The 17,330-nt window shown below is 44.8% G+C and overlaps 1 protein-coding gene and 1 pseudogene across 1 annotated transcript in view; one reads left to right on the top strand and one right to left on the bottom strand.

Annotated features, from left to right (window-relative positions):
* Positions 1-17,330, bottom strand: part of LOC147007894 (transcription initiation factor IIA subunit 1-like) — a 99,368-nt gene that overhangs the window by 21,555 nt on the left and 60,483 nt on the right. The gene's annotated exons all lie outside the window — the stretch shown is intronic.
* LOC147007897 (uncharacterized) lies at positions 3,680-16,546 on the top strand (annotated as a pseudogene).

The following is a 17,330-nucleotide window of genomic DNA, read 5'->3' as shown; positions in this document are numbered from 1 at the left end:
TCCACTTCTCTCTCACTAATACAGCAAAATGCTGCAATATCCGATCACACTCACTCTAACCATCTCATTACTTACTCTGACCTTTTAATTACAAATCCATTCCTCTATATCAAAACAAATAAATACAGTTTAAACCTGTTTTTAAGCAGGTGTACAAAAATTGTCAAGTCATTTGTCAAAGTTGAGTCACCAGGTGAATGGCCCTCCAAATTGCAGCTCAAAACACTCAAATTAAACTTGATTCATGAATCAACCTGACAAATAGAGACTCGTATAAAGCCACCGGAGATGTTTTTGCTTTCTGCACGAGTAAGCTGCCCTTGGCAGACAAGCCTGCCAAGGAATGTTCTTGTGAAAAAGCCTACAATGGCTGTGTGTTCAAGGAGCACCAGACAGCCAGTCTGAAACTTGTCTCAGGAGGACTCAGACGAAGAGCCGGTCGAAGGAGCACGAGCTTTGCCTGTATTTTAACCCAATTTTCTTCACCACTTGATGTACTTGGTTCACAGATCAATCACAAGAGGTACAGTATTTGCACTGTTCAACATTATTTAATTCATTATATGCAAGGCTCCACATGATGATTTTGGTTTTCTTGGTTTTTGGTTCGTTTGCCATTGCCTTCCCAGCAGTAGTTTCGGCAGAAATTTGTCTTTAAGATCCATCAACGAATGTCATCCACAGACTAATGAAGACTGCACGCCTCCTTTAACGTCCATCCGAGGGATCATGCATACATTAATGAATCGCCCGACTTGCTAAGCACCAATTGGAAATTTGGGAGATGGTTGTGACTTTAAACTTCACATTTATCTGGGAATCATCTGTGTGGTCATCACTTGATGACTGCAATTTGAGAGGGCAAAAGGATAGCCTATAACAAGTTAGTAATTAACTGATCAATCTCGACTGGAGTGCCGATGGGAAGTGATACATCCTCGTTCATCACAAGGTACCAAAATCACACATAACTCCTTTACAAATCGCTTTAAAATCATTCCAAATCACATTTCTACATTTCGATCACATTTTCAGTGGTCAGCTGACTGTGAATGAGCACTCCTGTGAGAAAGCTTGGCTTACAAAGCTCAATGTCAATGGCATGGTCATAAATTTCAAGCTTGATACTGGTGCAGACGCCAATGTGCTGCCTCGGAGTATTTTTCGACAACTTTCGGTGCAGAAGAACCTTCAACAAACAAATGTGGTGTTGTCCTCCTATGGCAATCACAAGGTGTCACTGGAAGGCAAGGTCCGACTTGATTGCTCAATCAATGACGTCACACACAGCTTGGAGTTTTATGTCGCAAATGTGTCATCTCCACCCATTCTTGGATTAAAGGTGTAAACACAGTTGGATCTTGTTCGGAAAATTCACACTGTAACCGAGACGTGTCTGGACAAGGATAAATGGTTGCAGGAATTTCACGATGTGTTTCGGGGGCTCGGAGAAATGCCGGGTGAGCACCATATTGAATTGAAAGCTGGTGCTACTCCAGTGATACACCCGCCAAGAAGAGTACCACTCAGCCTACATGACAAACTCAAACACACCTTGAATAACCTGGAGAATGAGGGAATTGTATCCAAGGTGGATAAACCTACAGACTGGGTTAACAGTCTGGTGATTGTTGTAAAGAAGAATGGTTCCCTGCGTCTCTGTTTACATCCGAAAGACTTGAACAAAGCAGTTAAACGTGAACACGACAGAATACCTACAGCAGAGGACATGGCTTCCAGACTAAGTGGTAAATGTGTATTTTCCATTTTCGATGAGAAAGATGGCTTTTGGCAGATCAAGTTGGACGATGAAAGTTCATTGTTGTGCACATTTAACACGCCATTCGGCCGTTACAGATTCCATAGGTGTCCTTTTGGGATCTGCTCTGCCCCGGAAATCTTTCAGAAGAAAAATGACCAATTGTTTGGTGACATAGATGGAGTTGAAGTGTTTTTTGATGACCTGCCGAACCACGATCGCATTCTGGAGCAAGTGTTACAGCATGCGAGAAAGAACAACGTTAAGTTTAACATCAATAAGTTTCAATTTCGCGTGAGTGAGGTGAGCTATGTGGGAAATGTGGTGTCTGCTGAGGGCCTAAAGCCAGACCCAGAAAAAGCGAGAGCAATTACCGAATACCCTCAGCCTGAGAACAAACAAGACTTGCAACGATTCTTAAGAATGGTGAATTATTTGGCCCAATTTATTGCCAACCTATCTGGGTGTTCAGCCCCTCTAAGACTAATACTGAATATAGACATTGAGTGGGATCGGTGCAAGGAGCAGGACGATGCATATATCAAGATGCGAAACGATCTTTGATCGACACACCCACATTGAAGTTCTTCGATGTCCAGTCTGCCGTTGTGATACAAGCCGATGCTTCAAAAGCGGGCCTGGGTGCTTGCCTCATGCAAGAAGGTCACCCAGCAGCTTACGCTTCCAGGGCGCAAACTGAAGCAGAACAAAATTCCGCTCAAATTGAAAAGGAACTTTTGGCGATTGTGTTCGCATGTGAAAAATTCAATCAGTCCGTGTATGGTAAAGCTGTGGTCGTTGAATCAGACCATAAGCCACTTGAGTTGATCAGTAAGAAGAATCTCAGCAAAGCTTCACCCCCGACTCCAGAGAATGATTCCTCAGACTGTTCAAGTACTCCGTTGACATTGTCTACAGACCAGGCCCTCAAATACATATTTCTGATGCATTGTCACGTCCCTACATTCAGGACGATTACATTGACAAGGACCTTGTGGTGGACATGGAAGTCATGATACATAACTTCCCACCATGTAATATTCACTGACCGAAGATTCCAGTTGTTTCTTCAACTTTATTCCATGCCCAACATGGAGCCTTCTGCCCTGCACCACCCCCCCCTCCTGGACAAGTCCACACATTATGCAGTTGGGGGGGGGGGGAATGTCCACTCTCAAAGTGGAATCAACCAATTTGTATCCACATCAATACGATATGTGACATGGCTGTTAGGCCACGATGGCTGTTGGAAGATTTGAGGATATTCGCCGTGTCTTGCGCTTTGATGACAAGAGAACCAGAGCCGTCCGCCAGGAAACAGACCACATGGCAGCCTTCCGCTACATATGGGACCTGTTCTTGGTCAACTGCAGACAGCGATTCATCCCCAGTGATTGTGTCACTGTGGATGAACAGCTTGTGTCATTCGGGGGCAGGTGCAAGTTTCTGCTGTACATCCCAAACAAGCCCGCCGAGTACGGCCTAAAAATTTCCTGGGTTTGTGATGCACGCATCCCCTATGGAATAAATGGGATCGTTTACACAGGGAGGAAAAATTGTCCTGCAGTTGTGGAATAGATTCAGAAACACAGGTCGTAACATCACCACAGATAACTTTTTCACCAGTGTGCCTCTTGCACAGCATCTCCTGGAGAAGGATCTCACTATTGTCGGGAATCGACGACGGAACAAACCAGACATCCCTCTTCTGATGAAGGCATCCAAGTCCAGGGAGGTTTACAGCACAGAGTTTGGATTCAATGGTAACCTTACAATGGTCAGCTATGTCAGAAAGAAAGGAATGGCTGTTGTGCTCCTGAGCACGATTCACCACGACAAAGTGGTGGATGAGAATAGAAGAAAGAAAAAAAACCAGAAGTAATCACATTCTACAACAAGACCAAAGGAGGTGTAGACACCATGGACCAGATGGTTGGCACCTACACCTGTAAGCGCCAAACACAGAGGTGGCCCATGGTGCTGTGGTACAATATGCTCGACATTGCCACTCTGAATGCCGATACCTTTTTCACCGCTCAGCATCCTGAATTCAAGAGTGGTATCACCAGCGCACGACGGCTCTTCCTCAATGAGCTCTCAAAAGAGCTGGTGACACCACACATGAGGAGTCGACTGGAACACTAGCCCCCAACTGCTAACCACGATCATTGAAGCAATGGGAAGGTGTGGGGTGACAAAAGCCACAACCCAACCGCAAGAAAGAAGCAGACAAGGCCAACTAAAGAGAAAGAGGTTTCAGCTTTGCCCAAGTAAGAAAGATCGCAAAGTCAACAGCAGGTGTGGGAAATGCAATGTTCATGAAAAACATGTAAACTGTACAAAAACTTGTCATTCTTCATCCATCATTACAATCCTCCCAGAGTCAATGAGACTCACAAAATTTGATTGTGACTCCAATGCCCCGAGACATGGTGAGAATCATCGATGGATTATTTCAATGTGGAGTTCTCTTTTTCCAGGTCCCTGATGCTGAGGGCAGTTGGAGAGTAAACAAGGAACTTTGTATCGTTTGCCAAACAACAACAAAACGAGGCACTCAAGCGGCCCGGCCGGCTCGCTGCATCTCCTTAGTCGGTTGCAGAAACCTATACAAGCTTATAATTATTGCCCTATATTGGCCTATAAAAATATAATTTATATTATTGCCCTATATACGAGAAACCTATAAATTATTGCCCTCCAAGGTCATTTTCCAGTATGGCTCCCAGGTCCAATTTTTTTTGTTCACACCTTGGCGACCTCCGCGCCAACATGGTGCGTCTACCAGAAGTGTACGGTACGTTTGAATATGCTGACTAACTGACCACACAACCACTGATCATGTCAGAATCCAAAATAGGACACACCCTACACTGTTCATGCAACCAGGAGACAGTCTGCTGAATGTTTCCAGTCTGGTGACAGCTTTGAAGAATGTTACGATTCGACTCCGACTGAAGAACAAAGCTGCTGATGCCTCGCAGGACTTGCCGATTCGCGATGATGTGCCAATCGTACCGGATGTTAATGAAACCAGACATATATTAAGCAGCACTCATTTGAAGAATGTCATTAAAACATCACCAAGGATGGAATGTCCGTGGTCATGGCGAGACAGTAGACTGATGTAGGTGATGTTTTATCTCAGCCGTTGTGGTTTTTGAAAATAAAATTACAAATTGACATTCGAGACAATATTAAGCAGTGAGAAGTGTTTCACCAATCGTGCCATAACACACGTGTTCCTGAATACGGACGTGGGCCAAGCCCCCTCGCACGGAGCTCTGACTCCGCCCAATCAAAAAGAATGTCTCCCCTGTCGACACTGGGGAAGGCAAAAGAGCCTCTCTCGGGGGAGGAGCACCGAGACGCCCCTCCTCCAATCACGGCTGGCCACGACACCCGAAACACTTCGTCCAATCCGGAGGCGAGTTACCAGAGAAACGGATCCCTCCACCCTGCACGGGGGGGGGGGGTAAAAAGAATCGGAGGCGCTCAAAGACAAGTGAGTTGGGGTCCTTTTTCGGTCGTTCCAGGTCCTTCGGGTCATCTTGGTTCCCGTCTTCATTCCCTGGTCGTCGTCGTCGATGGCTCGAGTCCATAGGATCCTGGTTGCTCGCTGGATTCTGGCTGTGGGTTCGAGTCCAACCGTGATGGTTCGTGTGCGCTCGTTAGATTGTGGTTCGTGTGGAGCGCTCGAGCTGGGGACCCCGATCCCTTTAATGGACTCCGAGCTCACAAGTGCGGTTCGTCCAGACCACAGGAGGCGGCCAGGTACCCGACCAAACTCTAACCCACAGCTTGCGTATCCTCCGCGGCTGGAGGGTCCAAATAAAGGCCAGTTGGCCCCATTTCTTTTTGGGTGTGTGTGTAGGTCTGTGGCCAGTCGAAAAGTGGAATTGCAGAAGTGCCTTGCTTATTGTACATGGCAATTGAGTCGGATTTTCTCTGCTCTCTGTCTCCCTTCCTGATTATTGTGAATAAACCCCGTGTTAAATGTACCAGCTCGTTTTCTGTGCTTTCTCTCATTGGCCTCGCATAGTTGGGGTTTGAGTTATCGTGAGGCTGACTGTGCCGTAGATTGTTATTTGGACCGGCGCGGCTTTGGCAATTCCCGCTCGGTTACGCCGGATCCGAGTCGGTAACAGTGACTCGGTTCGGACAAAGTCGGCTGAGAGTGTGACTTCCCCGGTAGCTAGACCGCGCGGCTAATTAGGTAAATTGGAATCTGACAAAAAGACCCGAACCACGCGGTCGAAATATTGGCGTCCACGGACCATTAAACGACCCATCGACTTCGGAGTTATCCGGAGTGACGACCTTCAATTCCGGGTGTTCGGTGGGAGACGGCCCATCTGCTCCATCTGGCGGTTGTTCCCCACCACCACAACAGTATATCTCTGTTAAATAATTATTTATTTAATCTCTGCTTGCTTTGCTACATATGTATTGGACTTGGGGTGCTTTCCATGTGGACGCTAATCTTGTGGATGCTGCAGTGGAAAACCCATCGGAAGAAGGGTCAGATCGGTCAGTCACGGGTTGGGGACCCATGTAAAGGACAAAGAGTGCAATTTGGGTGACCCCCCCACAAGTGATTGCCAAAATGATGACAACTCCTTGAAAACACCAGTTTGAATGTTCTCTTACAGCAAGAAAAGTGAACAATGCTAAACTACCTCCCCAAAGCCACGTGCCCCTGTTGCCGTCAAGTGTGACATGATGCTTCGCCAGGCCCACCGCGGATGAGGCAGGACGCAAACACGGAAAACTCATCGTTGAGCAAGTGCTGTTGGTAACGCACTGAGAATCAGCACTGAGATGTCACAAGTCCGATACTATGGTACTGTGCCTGACTGTTGTGCACTGGATGATGCGTTGGCACGATAATATGACACACCAATGAGTAGTGTGTTTGCTGAGGAACGGTGTGGGGGTGAGTCAAAATTCTGCTTCATTTTTCTCTTCCTTGACCGAAGATTGACCCAACGATCTTTCAGCATGTCACAGTCCACCAAGCACGAGACAGGTAAGATAGTTCCGACTCACCTCCCACAGCTCTCTCTTATGTAGTTGATAAATTAAGGTGTGTGTCTTCAGCGTTAAGGCAGGAATCTTCGGTTCCCGCTGGAGAACTTTGGGCAGGACGGCCATTCCACACGAATCAACACATCAAACTCAACTTTTCAAATGTAACCCTGGGTTTAAAATTATACATTTTAAAAAAGGTACACAAACTAGGTTCACAAATGTTAAATATCTTTGAGATTGGTCCATTGATACCCCGCATACAGTCCTGGAAAGACAGATGTCCTCTCAAGCTTTCAGTCGTGGCAAATATGTGACAACACTGCACAGTGTAATTTTCCATGGGAAATCCCATCATCCATGGTGTGGTCAATTATGATGTCACAGTGCACTTCTGGCAGAAAGCATGAAACTTCGCACAATCATAACATGACACCCATGGAACAATTTTAGCCTGGGAACCACATATTTTTTTCTTTCTGTACTAATTAACAGCGTGTTATTAACGAGCGCTCAAACTGGGCGCGGCACAGCCGTGTCGTGCTCCTATTCATCCAAATCCAGGCCGGAGTGATGAAGAATCGCAAACAAAATGGTGGACAAAAGTAAATGTTGCAAGAATTTCGAACCAAATCTTCGTTTTTTTCGATGTTTACCGAACAGTAAATGATCCCAAGATGATTCAGCCGTCAGAACAGAACAGGTTGCAATTGTTATTATTATATAGTGATGAAATGGGGTGGGAGAACAGTGTGATGAGCACTTAATGACGTCGTTTGTGTTGGTTTTTCATCGACAAATACAACGACGATTCTCGATCAGATTCATTCGCTGTCTCTGTAATATCTGACAGATTCAGTCATCAGTAAACATTCTGAAGCCCAAAAGTATCTTGCTTTATCACTTTGACAAAATAATTCTGTCTGTGCTGGGCATTGTCTGTGCTGGTGTGAGGTCGATCCGATGCTATTTAGTAGGGCTAAATTATGTCCAGAGATGATAATCATTTGGGCTCATCAGTCCCATATGGATGAAGCATACTCAGCAGGCTGGTGTTTTGTATGAAATTATGTTGCGATGCACACCATGGTTCAGGAGGGTGTGCTGGTGATACACTGTGTGGAGAGCAGGCCTATTGTTGGGAGTTTTGTTCAGACTAAGGCACATCATCATGTTCTTCTTAAATCAATTGCAGAAAACATGTAATTCTCAGTCCATTATTACAATCCTCCCAGAGTCAATTAGACTCACAAAATTTGATTGTGACTCCCATGCCCCGAGACATGGTGACAATAATCGATGGATTATTTCAATGTGGAGTTCTCTTTTTCTTGGTCCCTGAAGCAGAAGGCGGTCAGAGAGTAAACTGGGAACTTTGTATCGTTTGCCAAACAACAACACACGAGGCACTCAAGCATACCGGCCGGCTCGCTGCGTCTCCTGGGTCGGTGGCAGAAACCTATACGAGCTTCCTGAAGAAGGTTGATGAGTTCAGGCAGATCGGGTGGATGAGTTCATTCCCATTCGCCGCTGAAAGTAACACAGAACCTTTCATTGAAAAATGTGCGAGTTGGCACAAAATGTGGAGCTGAGGTTCAAAAACACGAAGTTGGATCGGGCAAAGAAGAAGCGAAGTGCTGATGCTCCATCAACAAGTACAACACCGTCTCAGAGACAGAGGCGCATGTGCTTTGATGCGAATCTTTGTTTATTCTGCCAGGATGGCACGAATAGTGATCTGATCTGCTTCTGTACTCTGGAGGCAGATGACAAAATTCGACTGATGGCAACAGAACTTGAAGACGAAACTCTGCTCGCTCGCCTCGCTTTTTTTTTGAGCCGGGATCTTGAATTTGAAATGGTTGAGACGTCACTCTGGCGTGAAAATAATCACAGAAATCAATTCTACGCCCAAAAATCTATATATTAATACTGAAGGACCAATTTTGTGCTCCTCCTAGCGGTCGCGTCACGTTTTTCTCGGAACTGTGACCTGGACTGAAAGAAACTTCGTACCTGTAAGAGTGCATCGCACATCGTGGCAATAGTCAAACTTCAACTCTGAAGCAGAATAAACACTTTTCGTTTTACATTCGTTTACATGGCGACGTGTGACGTCACCGCTGAGAGGTGTGATTCCACTCCTCGAAAATAGCGTCTGCAATGTAAAACCCTCTTCTGCACATGCTGACTACCTCAGAATGTGAATTTGACACAAAAAATGTCACAAGAAACATTGTATCTATATATTATTACTGAAGGACAAATTTTGTGCTCCTTCTAGCGGTCGCGCCACGTTTTTCTCGGTACTGTGACCTGAGAAATTTTGACGTTGTTTGTATGTCAAAGTAGACACGTGCACAAATCAGGGGACTTCTTCACAAGGAGTAGTGTACACCAAAAATGTCGTGGACAAGGACGTTTTGTAGGCCTCATTAGGTGAGGCCATGGAGTACATCGACTGGGATCCGGCTCTTACAAGAGCCGCCACTGGTTGTCATATTGGGCTCATGGAACGGAATCCGTCTGTGAGGGGGTTTCGGCTCGTTCGTATAAATCCTTGTATTACGCGAATGTTTGGTCCTCTTGGTTTTTTGGTCCATTAGTCCAAACGATGGATGCCATAATGTATTTAAAGTACAAGATGACCTCCAAACATGAAAAGCTCAAAAAGTTGAATGTCTTCACCCAAAATCGATGTGATTTCTTCATTAAAAAAAAAAATGGGAATTATACACGTTGCGTTATGTTTTTATTTTACAGTGCAGATTTATTGGTATATTTTTGGTTTGTGTTTTGCAGCCTGGAAAAAGGCAACAGATCCACTACACAGAGGAATTGGATGACATGCTGCACTTTAAATTTTCCCATGAAATAAAAATCAAATATGTCACAGTGTCAAAAGTATAGACGTTGTGGATTAAAAAAAAACAAAATTATCTGAGTAAAATTACGTGTGTGTATGTGTGTGTGTGTGTGTGTGTGTGTGTGTGTGTGTGTGTGTGTCTCTGTGTGTCTGTGTGTGTGTTTGTGTATATATTTATATATATATATATATATATATATATATATATATATATATATATATATATATATATATATATATATATATATATATATATGAAGACCACAAGGGGAAAACCAAAGATGTCACTTTTTATAAATTTCAGGGTTATTGCACCTGCCAATAGTTGGCAACATAAGGTTTCCTCTCACAATATTATTTTAACAAATAACCACGGGTGTCATAATTTATATGGTATAAAGTTTCGCCGTGCAATGAAAAAACAAGTGTTGTCAAAGCTGAACAAGTAGAAACCCAGAGTTGTCAGTACTTTACTCCTGGTTATCTCCCTTTCATTCATGTTAACTGTTCCATCATAATATTCAGAGTTGAGAAACTAAAAAATGAAAGGTTGTAAAACTTTCACAGCATAAATTCTGAGCACTACAATAGCCTATTTGGTTCTATCATGGGCTCCGTAGTTGGTGCATATTGTGGTTCAAGCCTGGTCAAACCTTTATTGTGACTTTTATGGGACCCACGCCGTGGCTTAATGGTTAGCGCGTCTGAGTACCCATCCTCATTCGATGTACCCACCGCCCAATCAACCTGCTTACGTATATGAGGGAGTCACATGAGGTGACCAGCTATCGCGGGGGTGGTTTATCCTTGGTTTCCTCCCGGTTTTCCATCATATTAAGTAGTATGGAGTAAGAAATGGAGAATCCGTCGTCATATAAGCGAAATACCCTTGAGTATGGCGTTGAACACCAATCAAACAGAAAAACAATGACCGTTTAATGTTGAAAAAAATAATCTGTGATCACCAAAGTCATGTAATGTATGCTAATAACCAACAAGCATGAATTTGCTACACATCCTGGGTTAAAATTGCATGGCAATTATTAAACAAGGGAATAACCAGTGATGTCAGTTTGCAACATTGATTCGTTCTTTGCTCTTAAATTAAATAACACAGAAGCTTGGCAAATGCTACATGCTTAATTTGATTGGCCAATCATCACTCTTCCTTTTACTGGAAAATAAATCTATATGACAGTTATTAAACAGTCCACCAAAGTCTTGAAACTTTGCTTTTCAATTTCTTCAAAGTTGACTTATCCTGACATCTCTGGTTTTCTCCTTGTGGTCTTCATATATATATATATATATATATATATATATATATATATATATATATATATATATATATATATATATATATATATATATATATATATATATATATATATATATATATATTTACACATACATATGTATGTAAAACTTTATAAGGAATCATTGCTGTTTGAATATTCTTGTAAATGGTGTTTGTATTTTAAAATAATTGTCGTCATGTGTGATTGTTGTTTTCAGGACAGTGAAGTGATGGTTGAAACACCCCGAGTTTTTTTAAGTGTGCACTGAGTCAGTGGTGGGGCGGATAAGCCAAAAATGGTGCACTTTGGGTTAAAAGCATGAAACATGGTACATGTCTGCAGTTGCCCCTCCTGATTATTTTAAGATGTGGATCCAGGTCAGCAGTGCCCCTGGTGGCCAAGCTCCTCCAAGGAGACCAACAATCCAACTGACTGGAAGTTATGGATACTTTGCCAGAAAGAATCTTCAGAACCATTGCAGTGTCCTGCAGAATCGACAAGAAAGGATGTTGGTGCTGGGTATGAATATGTTGCTGAAAATCTTCTAAAATTTCAGGAACTTGATGCCAGCATCCCTGATGGTGTGAATATACAACACTTCAATAAATGCACAGACTTTTACAGAAAAATAGTGCGACATGGCATAAGTCGTGCAGAAATAAAGTTAGTCATGAAAAGTTTCAGAAATCACATAAGAGAAAAAACTGTGGAATCACCAGAGCAAAGTCCTTTGAAAACAAGATCTTGTTGAGAGAACCAATGATCAGATCTGTGCATCTTCTGCAACAATCCTGTTGGACGTGACGGCCTTCATAAGGCTGTCTCATTTGACGTTAACTTCAAAGTAAGGAAGTATGCTGCAGAACTTTATGATAGTCAGCTGATAGTAGCTGATCGGCAATAATAGGCAAAAGCTATTAGGAGCTGCTGATGGGCAAACCAAGCTGTTATGATTCTGATCAGCTGATGCTGATGATGAAGATGCTGATGATTCTGATAGGCAAAAGTATCTGCTGGGGATGTGATGGCCATTGTTACTCAATACCACACAATGTTCTTGGCAAAACTCTACAAACGGGCAGAACTTGCAAGGAATAAGAACACGGAAAAGTCTTCAGACAGCTTGTTACGTAGCTTAGCCTTTGCGGAATTTAAATTTCAGTAAATATTTAATCTACTTTTCCTTTATCGAGTGATGTTGCTGACTTTAAATCCATATATTTAGTTCCCAAAAAAAATCATGTTTATATGATGTTTCGATCAAAAGATATGGGTGTTTAGATAAACTGGGTGGGCATTTTGAATAACCTTCAAAAACAGCCACCATGGGGGGCACTGCTGACCGAGATCCACATCTAAAAATAATCAGAAGGGGCAACCATGTATGAATCGGTGAATACCATGAGGGCCCAACTCCACCAATTTTCAACATTCAGGTTTTGCATGTTTTATGTTCCATAGTTGACAAGCTTTTTGATTGTGTGCAAGAAGGTCCCAACTCCCATGAATAAATGTGCTTATTCACAATGTATTTTCCACGGTGAGTTCACCGGGCCAAAAACAAACGAAAAAGACTGAGAGCAGAAGGCAAAGAGTATGTTGGATGCCAAGAAGGACACAGGAAAAGTGCTGCGGTAAATATTGTTACGTTTGAGGGGGGGGGGTATGCATTCAAAGGGTAATTAGGATGTTTAATTAGGTATGCCATGCTGTTCGAGTTTACCAGGATCTCGATGTAATAAGTAGCAATTCAGTAGTGATAAGTTGTCTAGTAAATGTTCATTTTTTCAAGGGGGAAATGATAATTGTCACGTAATTAGATAGGGACACGGGATAGGGTAAGTGTGTCTGCGTAAACCCCTTTTAGTAGTCCCTGGAGGCTGGCCGTGACGTCACAGGACAGTGCAGCGGATGGCTCCGCCCCGTGATCAGGATTGGCGGAAGGCGACGGCGGTGGGCCAATAAACGGCTCGATTGGAAGTGACGAGGACGGGAGGATAAAAAGGTTCTGTTCGGGGTTGAAAAGAAAGAGGAAGAAGATCGGGACAAAAAGATCGTGTTTTTTTGGTGTGGAGGCTGTTGCGCGGGAAGCGTACTTGTTGTTGTGCTGATTCGATCGTGTTCTTCATCGTGTCTTGGAGCCTTGCTGAGCCTCGTGCCTCACCTTGGTTGGCTCTGGGGTTCTGCTGACTCAGAGTACGGGGTCGAACGGCGAGCGGACCTGCCTCCCTCTCCTGCTCGCAGTTTGGCGCCAGAACTGGTTCCCTGGCGGCTGTGAGCGGACTTGGGCCAGGACCAGGAGGTCGACAGCACCACGGTTTCTCCATGACGCTGATCCAGGGACAGTTGCGTCCACACCACGGTCCAGCCTGACCACCAGAAGTAGCTACGTTTCGTGTGTGTGTGTGTGTGTGTGTGTGTGTGTGTGTGTGTGTGTGTGTGTGTGTGTGTGTGTGTATATGTGTGTGTGTGTGTACTTGGCGCCTTAGAGGGTTTGAGAATTGTATATTCATTGGAATTGTCTGTGTTTTCCCCACGCCCGATCCCACACCATCCCGTCGAATCGCCCCGGATCCCTTTTCTTGCCGAGTCTTGTTATTTCTGGTTAATAATAAAAACAAATAAACATCATCAACTCAGTGAAAAGTGATTCGTGCCACCTTCCTCGTCCCGTTTGCGGTAGAGCGGTTAGAACCGCCATGTTTGGGTTATAAATAAATAAACCGCCTCCATCGTTTCGGCTCATTCTACGTTGGCGGGACTGTTCAAGTCCCGTGGACGTCACAATATCAATGTAAAGTTGATGCGTCTGCATGCACAGCACTTTACATTATACAGCGCACTGTGTGTTTATCAATAAAATTCAGTTTAATAAAACTCAATACATTCTTGTATGTATGTCCAGCCAGGCTTTGTACAGAATCTTACACTGCTGTATCATTTTTATGAGCCTTCTCTATTTCAGGTCAAATTTGATACTCTTTACCCATTCAGTGCCGGGTAGTTTTCCCCTTATACTGCCAGGCTATTTTGGGGGGATTTTGCGCCTTCTCTTCAAATCCCATTGTCGCTGCATGAAAAGTATCGGAGCTGTGTTAGCTTTACCTGTAAAAGCATTTTAATGAGGTATTTTTATTTTTCAGGTGTCGAAGGAAGTGCCTTGAAACATTCACCATTGCTGCACGAGAGACACTGCTGGCAAATTTTAACACCATTAACAACCAGGATGGCCAAGATACCTATTTGATGTCCCTCATCAGTTGCAAAGCACCCCAGCGAAGGAGACCAAAGGGAACACAAGCATTATTTCAACGCAGCTGGCAGTATTGTTACGGATTTGGAAACCTTGTGCACACAGACAGTCAGAGTCCCCGTCGTTCAGTTATATCGATAAGTATGTGTTTATAGATAGAATCCCTCCTTCTGTCTAATGGGAATTACATGTGTGCTCTACGAGTTATTTTATAGTCAGGTTTATTACATCCTTATCAACAACAACGACACCACCCTCACTCGACCCGGTCGCCATTACGCATGTGTTCAGGACCACGGACGTGAGCGGAGGTTTCGTCACCTCAGGGCTGGCTCCGCATTTGCCAGACGGAGTGTTCAGCCCAACCAATGAAGGGCCACCACGAGTCGCCTGACAACCGATCATCCAATGAGGAGGCGAGGGCGAGGAGAAGAGACCCTCCCACCTCAAGAAGGGTAGAGTGGTGGTCGGGACAAGTGTGTGGTGCAAGACCGTGGCGATAGCGGTCAGCGGTCTTGGTCTCGATTGGTGTTCTGCAGGATCGTGGTTCGAGCGGTCTGCGGTCCTTTGCGGTAGCTCACCGTGGTGGTGGTGGCCGAACAGTGTGGTGGTGCTCGAGCAGCCAGGGTCGTGGGCCAAGGACTTCGGATCATGGATTCGAGTCCCACCGTGGTAGTTCGAGTCGGTGTGACCGCACGATGCGGGACAGGTACCCTGGCTCGGTCCTACCGAATAGACCCACGGGGTCCAGTTTCTTTTGTGTGTGTGCGTGTGTGCGTGTCCCTGGGCCCCGTTTTTAAGTAGGATTGTTAAGTGTTTTTGCTCATTGTACATTGTCTGCCTTTTATTCGCGATAACTCTGCTCTGTGTTTCCCTCCCCGATTATTCTTTGTAAAATAAACCCCTGTTAAATGTACCAGCTCGTTTTCTGTGCCTAGCATGGCCTAGCATGGCCTTCATTGGCCTAGCATGGTGCGTATTGAGGATTAGCAGGGCCGTTCGTGCCGTAGGTTGTTCATTTGATCCGGCGTGGCTTTGGTAACTTCCGCTCGGTTACGCCGTTTCCGAGTCGGTGATAGTGACTCGATTTGGACAAAGTCAGTCGAGAGTGTGGTTTTCCCCGGTAGTTAGACGACGTGGGTATTTAGGTATATTGAAATTAGGCAATTAACCTTACCCCACGCCGTCAAAATATTGGTGACCACGGTCCGCTAAGGGACCCGTGAACTCTCGGATTTATCCGAGAGTTGCGACCTAAATTCCGGGTGTTCGGTGGGAAACGACTCCACTGCTCCACCTCGTGGTCGTTTATCACCACCAAACCCCGGCCCACAACAGCATTACTACCAAGCGAAAGTGGGAGACGACGTAAAATGGCTTGCAGAGAAGCCTTTGCAAGCAAGCCTGAATGGAGTGGGAACAAAACGCGTGAGGAGAGTCGCTCAGCACCAGTCCAAGGAAGCCACACCAAAAGACAAACGAGGGACTCATAACAATAGAGTGCATTGTTGAGGATTTGAGAGGTAAAGGTGGATGCACATATTCGGTTATTCCCATATTGTGTATCCCATTATGCCGGCCATAGAAAGAAGAGGAGGTATCTTTCCTCTGAACTGACAGTTGTGAAAATGTACACTCTGTTCCTTGAACTGTTGTTACCCGATAAATATGCAGGATACCAGGCTGGAACTGATCCAAAAAAGATATACTGTGAAATAAAATTCAGATTTTACTGTGATTATTTCAAGCAAAGTTTTAACTTTGGGTTTGGTCGGCCTTGATCTGACGTCTGTTGTATCTGCACTGAGCTTTAGGCTCAGGTTGAAGGTTGAAAAAAATGCAGCTGTAACGAAGGACCGAGAAACAAGGCTGCTTTTGCACAAAACGAAGGCAATCGTCTTCGACAAGAAGTTGAAGGAGTTGACTGAAGCTGCTGAGAACAATGCTAACACAGAATGTCTCTGTTTTGATTTTAAACAGAACATCCCCTTTCCACATATCCCGACTGGGGATATCTTCTCTTTCAAGACAGTTGGGGCTGTTCACATTTGGCATACACTCAGCCAAAACAGGCAAAATGAAGGTGTACTCATGGCCTGAAACTGAAACACGTGGAGGTGTGAATGAAGTGATTAGTTGCATCAAACAAAATAACATCCCAAACACAGTGAGGAAACTCGTAGTTTTCACTGATGGTTGTCGTGGTCAGAACCACAATCATACTATGGTTCAGTGTCTGTCCTCCCTTGTCATCAATGAAAGATTATTTCCATAAGTTTGTGTTTACAGTTAGAATCCCCCCTTTGTCTGATGGGAATTACATGTGTGCTCTACGAATTATTGTATAGTCAGGTTTTTCCATCCTCCACATCACCAACCACAACACCACCGACGCCATTGCCCACGTCCGTTCGACCACGTACGTGGGCGGAGATTTTCATCGCTTCAGCTCCGACTCCACCCCTTGTCCAATCACGCACAGAGGGTGACTTTCCCACGACACCACAGCCAATGAGCGGAGGGCGAGCACCACACGCACCCCCTGCAATCAGGAGGCCACAATGAGCCGCCTGACAACCCACCATCCAACCAGGAGGCGAGTGGCGGGGATAAGAAGCCCCTCCCTCCGAAAAAGAAGCCTATAGTGGTTGTCTGGAGGAGAGTTGGGCAGAGAAGGATCGTGGCGATTGCGTTCTGCAGACGGTCGTGGTCGTGGCTGGAGCGGTCTGAGACAGTGGCGAGTGTGGCTTGGTCCCGTTTGTGGGCCGTGGACTTCCGGTCGTGGGTTCGAGTCGGTGAAACCGCACGAGGTGGGGAGTTACCCAGCTCTACCGAGAAAAGACCCACGGGTCCATTTCGTGTGTATGTGTGTGTGTGTGTGTGTGTGTGTGTGTGTGTGTGTGTGTGTGTGTGTGTGTGTGTGTGTGTGTGTGTGTGTGTTTCCGTGGTCCCCGTCTGTTAAGTAGAGCTGTTTAAGTTTTATTTTCAGTGTACATTGAATTTTATTCGTGATAACTCTGCTCTGTGTTCCCCTCCCGATTATTCTTTATAAATAAATATCCCTTTTGTTAAATGTTCCAGCTCGTTTCTGTGTTTCTTTCATTGGCTTAGCATGGTGCGGGGTTG

The sequence above is a fragment of the Eptatretus burgeri genome, chromosome 23, assembly GCF_056783735.1.
Source record: "Eptatretus burgeri isolate ZD-2024b chromosome 23, Ebu_testis_v1, whole genome shotgun sequence".
NCBI classification, from domain to species: Eukaryota; Metazoa; Chordata; class Myxini; order Myxiniformes; family Myxinidae; genus Eptatretus; species Eptatretus burgeri.
Note: the sequence above shows the minus strand (reverse complement) of the source record. Positions and strands in the feature narration are given on the sequence as shown.